The following is a 6000-nucleotide window of genomic DNA, read 5'->3' on the forward strand; positions in this document are numbered from 1 at the left end:
GAAATATAAAACTTTGCTATGAACGATATCTGACCAATTCTGAGAAATTGAGACTAAAACTAAGGGTGGACACTGATAACCCAGAAAGCTCCTCAGATTTTAGCAGAATCAGATTTCTCTGAAAGTACATGTTGCAGTTCTTCAAAGGATCCTTTATTCAGGTTCATGGGATCCAGAGGGAGGTGGCCAGAGAAGAAGTGGGTGTATCCCTATGCAGACCCAGTTGTCAACCACTGACAGTGGCTGGGGTAGATCTGAAGGGGCACCACATGTAGGCCCCACCTTTATTGTCTGCAGTGCACCCATTAAGGGGTTCTACAGCTAGGAGGCTGGAGGAGAGATGAAGCTGTGTTACCAGATCATAACATAAATTTCATCCTAATGGAAGAAAAGGAAGAAAAATGTGCATTCAGGGCTGAGGGAAAATTTGGTGAAAAGATTTTTGAGCTAATACACACCATTTGAAGCCCTAGGATCTCAGGAATCTTCAAGAAAATGTTGGCCTCAGATAGAATTGCCCCAAGAAATGTGAATAACCACTAGAAAGGAACGACTGAGTCATCAGCATAAAAATAAAAGAGGAAAGCATAAGCGAAAGTTAGATAATGCATGTAAATCAGAAGAGTAATTATTTCATGAATTTGACAAAGAATTTTAAAGAGCTTATAGGCAAAATGATCTCTCTGGGTGGGGGGAGCAGCACCAAAAAATAAAAAAAATAATAAAAAAAGATTTAAAGAGGAGATGATAAGATAATAGAAGAAAATGAAAAACAAATTTTTAGAGCTCAGTAAAAAAATGAAAGAAATGATGGAAAAACAGAAAATCAATGCAGAGATTAAAGTCTCATTAACCACCCGCCCCTCAAAATGACAGAATAAACATAATTGAAAACATAGTCAAGGGTTACAATGGTTAGAACATCACTCAAAATAATAAAGAACGACGTGATAAAAATAATTGAACAAAAGGTGATGGAATAGGAAGACAGAAGCATCTAGCATATACATAATTGATGTTTATAATGAATAGACTAAAACCAATGATACTGTAAAACATTTACAGATAGAATGTGGAAAGTTACCTGAAATAAAGACATGATTCTGCAGATAACAAGAGCACACTGTGCTCCAGGACAAGGTTATGATGATCAGGCCACACTACAGCACAGTCTGATGATCGATAAAGGTAAAATCCTGTGTGCACCCATACAGAATAAGCAGTGCAGAAAGGGGAAATTCCTACGTACAAGTACAAGGTGAGGAGTGAAGACAAGGTCAACTGACCTAATTAGCGAGTCTGTTAATTGAAGATGCCTTGTTGGTAGAGCCTGGATTTTCACAATTCCTTTATGGCCAGTAAAATATGAGCAGAACCAAAGGCAGAGAACGGACAGGGAACTGGTTTTATCCCTAGTCTGAAAAAAAGATTTCAGAAAAGCTATTCTTTTAACAAAAGGATTTCTTTGGGGGCAAGAATTGATTGTTGATTTTTATACTATTGTTATATTTCCCCCTCATGGGGATTCAGTCAAAAATGCTACTTTCCCAAGATAATGAAAAATTATAATATTAGTGAACTGCTTCACATTACTTCTTGATATTCTTATAGATATAAATATTAACAGAGCTAGGAAGATATTAATCCATAAATAGAATACTTTTCTTTTCAGTTTCTAATAAGCATTAAATGCATTAAATGTATTCAGAATCAATATTTAGATTGGATTAATGTTGATTCTGTTACTCTTTAGGAAATAGCTGATTTATTTTATGGATCACAGGGTTTAATAAGAAAATAAATTTACCCTCCTAAGTCTTCGAGTTCTAGCTTTTAACTGTTAAGATTTCTGATTCTTTACTCTGATTGCTTTGAATATCCTGTAGAATTGTCTTAAACTTATACAGTACATTTCCTCCGTAGAGGAGAACAAAGCCTGGGCCCCTATTATGTATCTCTTACTGAAGTACTTTCCATTTCTCCTGGAAGTCTTTGTCTTGATAGTATGTTCTATGCATTAATAAGAGGAGAACTGGGATTTGGATTCAGAGCAATGGAATGAATTTTGTTGTCCCTTTCGTTCCTCCTTTAGGTGTTGAGTTATTCTTTTGCAATGTCTTTATCTTTTCAAGATCTCCCTTTACAGTTCTCATAACCAAATTTTTCATGGCATGAAAATACTGATGGTGTAAATTGGTGAAAGAAGGACATATAGCTAATGATTCTATGCCAGTTCTGTTCCCATTAAAAGCCATAAGGACAATAAGAGAAATGTCTGACGGCCTGTGGAATAAAAAATAAATGGTATCTGCCTCCGAAGCTACTTAATTGATTACACCTCAGCTTCATAATTCTTATTAAGCTGGTGGCGCTTACACTCCACAGAGGTGAGAATATTTCTGAACCATTGTCTTTAAGTTAATGGTTTTGAGTTTAACTGGCTGGAAGTATCTTTGACAACAAATTTTAATGGAGAAGATTGCTTTGATTTGGGTTTTCTTTGAAGAAACTGATACCAGTGGACTGTGTGTGTGTGAATTCTGCTCTGTCAACCCAATGATGCAATTTATGCCCCAGGTTTGGTACCCAAGGCCCAATCCCCAGGAAAATGTGATTATGTTATCATGTGGTTGTTGTTGTTTTAATTCTCTTGGGCATCACTAAGTTACAGTTGTTTTTGCCTGCTTATAGTCTATGCATTAGGTGGGGCTGGGGAACTTAGTGTTAGGGGCTGAGTCACTAAGTTAGGGGCTTAGTGTCTTAGGCTTCCTTTGGACTGTGTAGGCTAACTCATGTTTTTAAATTAATTAATTAATTAATTAAATTTTTTTTTAGCTAGCAATCTAAGAGAATCAGGAAAGCCTTCTCCACAGAAAGTTCTATTAGAAAGAAAATGAAATAACCCCTTAGGGTGTCACATGTGTGATGACCACATCCTATCACAAATCTTACACTAGAACAGAAGAAACTGGGGGCAATTTTCATCATTTCAATGAATGGCACCCCCCCCTCCCCAGCCGGAAATTTGGAACTATCCTTGATTCCTCTCTTGTCATCATCCTCCACGTATAACTTCTGAGCAAGTCCTTTTGATTTCACCTCAAAACCTATGTATGTGAAGTCTTCTGCTCACCATCTCACTTTTACACTGCTGTGGCAGGCTCTCAGGAGCTCCCGCATGGATTATTACGTTTCCTGTCTCCCCACACCCACGCGTTTCCTCCTTCAGCCCATTCTCTTCATAGTAGCCAATGCAATGTAAAACATAAATTAGGTCAGATCACGCTCCGATTTAAATCTCCTGCAGCTCCAATTGGAATTAGAATAAAATACAAATTCCTTCTCCCGGCCTTCAATGTCCTGTTTAATCGAGCCCCTTCCTGCCCCTCTCTCAGCGTACTCCACCCATACTGGTGTCATTTCTATGCCATGAACACACCCAGCCCTTTCACTCCTCAGGGACTCTGTGCGAGCTGTTTCCCTCTCCTGAAAATGTTCTTTCCCCAGTTCTGCATGGACAATATCGCCTCATTTTTCAAGGCTCAACTTAAATATCACCTGTTCAAAACAGCTTTCTCTCCTCATCCGGTCTAAAATAGCTGTAACCCACCCCTTTCATTCTCCACCTCAGCCTCCTCTTCCTTTTTTTCTTACATCTTGACAACATTGATAATTATTTTAGTTTGCTTGTATACTTTTCTTCTCTCCCCACCAGAGCGGAGTAGCCAGCCTGTCTTGTTCTATTCACTGATGTATCCCCAGGACTTTGCATCCTGAGTAACAAATAATGGTCAGGCAACAAATATTTGTTCAAATGAATGAATGTACAAGTGAATCCACTCTTATCATATAGAATGCAGAACCCGTGACTATAGCACATGCTATGCTCCTTTTTCATTTCAGAGCTTTGTATAAAAAGGCATTATATTTGGGGACATTAGAAGGAACACCAATCAATTTTAAAAAATGGCCTACCTGTGGTTTATAGCTAAGAATACAATAAGACATACCTGTTTCAAATATCTCTTCCACTGAGAGAAGCTATTATGGAAAGAGTGTGGGGTAGAAAATTTCAATTAGATTATGTAAATTTTTTTAAAAGGTGACTTTAGAAGAATACACTTGCCTTTAGTTATATTTGGGAGGATGGGTTTTTCTTGTCCTCCATACATCCTTTATTCTACTATTTTTCTTTATTCTTTGTAGGAAAGAAACTTGTAGCTTAATAATGCATGACCTTCTGTAAGCCAGTATGGATGGCTGTAAGAAACCACTTACTGCCAGGAGGAACCCTTGTTTGTCTTGTAGTGGCTTTGTATCAAAGAAGCTGAAAGATCACGGACAATGCCTACAAAAACTTTAAGGAGTTATTGACTGAAGGATTCCTTTTAGCTTCTCCCTCCTCAGAATGGAGACAGGGATCATAATCTCTGTTGTTGAGACCAAGGAGTGCAAAACCTGTATAGCGTTGGGACAGTGGGGAAGGTGGAAGATCAGAAAAGGGGAGAAGACGAGGGACTCAGAGGACAAAGGGATTCTTGGGTATCCACCCAAGACTTGTGGGTATCCATCCACGGCTGACCCTTATGAAATAAACGATGGCCCCATCCAATCAATAGAAATATTGTGGCCATCTTTCAGCTTTCAGATTTCAGAGGAGCTTCAGGATCAGTTCTTAGTAGGATATTTCCCTCCTGGGAGTGGACTATGCCTGCACTGCATGCCCTCCTAGGTCTTTTTACGGGGAGTTAGTGGCGGGAGATAAGGTTGAATTTGCACAGAAGTTTTATCTAGAATCTCATTAGCAGGAAGACTACCTCTGCCTAAAGTATTTTCTAAATTAAGATTTGGAAACTGCAGTCCTTGGATATTTCATCCAGGACCATTGAGACCCCTTCCCTCACTATGTATACAGGTGACATTGTTGTATCCTTTTACTTTCCATCCCCTTAAAGTTGATTTAAGGTCTTTTTTATGTTTGGTGGAAAAACAGAAAGATTCTGGCAGGATGCACTTAAACATAAAGTAGCTAATAAGTATACTATTTAATTGTAGCTGTTAATGCAAAATTTGATGATGGTATTGTAGCTGGTATGGCTAGCATTTAATCATTTTCTTCTCCTGGTGAAATTGTATTTGCTGCCTTTCTGCTTTGAAGATGCCAGCAGTCAGTCTCTTTTGTTCGTTTAGAATTGTATGAGTTGAAGTCCTTGGCTTTAGAATTTTAAGGTTTTGAGGCCAACAATGCTTAGAGAAAATTATTTGCGTTTCTTCAGACCATAGATAATTCCTATTTTGGGGGGTGGGTTTCTTTTTTTCTTTTGGTCCTTGAGCTTTTTTGTACAGGTCAAGGGTAAGAGCTTTGAGACTGTCTGAGTCTTCAGCACAGGTCCATTAGCTGCGTAACCTTGAACAAATCGTTAATCTCACTGTGCCTCAGCTTCCTCATCTGGCAGTTGGGTATAATAATACCTGACCACTATCTGCTGAGGGTGGTTTTGAGTGTCAGATGACAGGTGTGTGAAAGTGGCTTGAAAACCCATAAACGGTTAAATGAATTAAGATTGCTTTCATGACGGTTATCATTGTTGCCATCATCTAAGTTATTCCAATGCGGAGCTCAGAAAAATCAGGGATGATTATTTGGTAGACCTCCCTTTGTGTGACAAAATCCCCCACCAGGACATTTCCTTAAGTTGTGAGCCTCCCCAGGATTTTTAAATCTGGACTTGATTCACAAGAAGCCTTTGAAGAAAATAGTTGTTATATAAAGGAAGGTACTACTGTAAGGAAACATAAAGTGATTCTTCCTCTTTATCTGTGGGTGACAAGGTATTGTCCCTTTGATGACCTACTTTCATCCTCTTTGGGAAAAATAGGACAGCTGACATTAAGCCACTTTGATGTAAGAGAGAGCTTAGGCACAAGCTAACAAAATAAAAGGTTCAAGGTATCTTAATGAGGCTGCCTTTTCAGAGTGGATACCCAAATAAAATGTGA

The sequence above is a fragment of the Rhinolophus sinicus genome, chromosome 14 (assembly GCF_057876585.1).
Source record: "Rhinolophus sinicus isolate RSI-liver-muscle chromosome 14, RSI-T2T, whole genome shotgun sequence".
Classification (NCBI taxonomy): domain Eukaryota; kingdom Metazoa; phylum Chordata; class Mammalia; order Chiroptera; family Rhinolophidae; genus Rhinolophus; species Rhinolophus sinicus.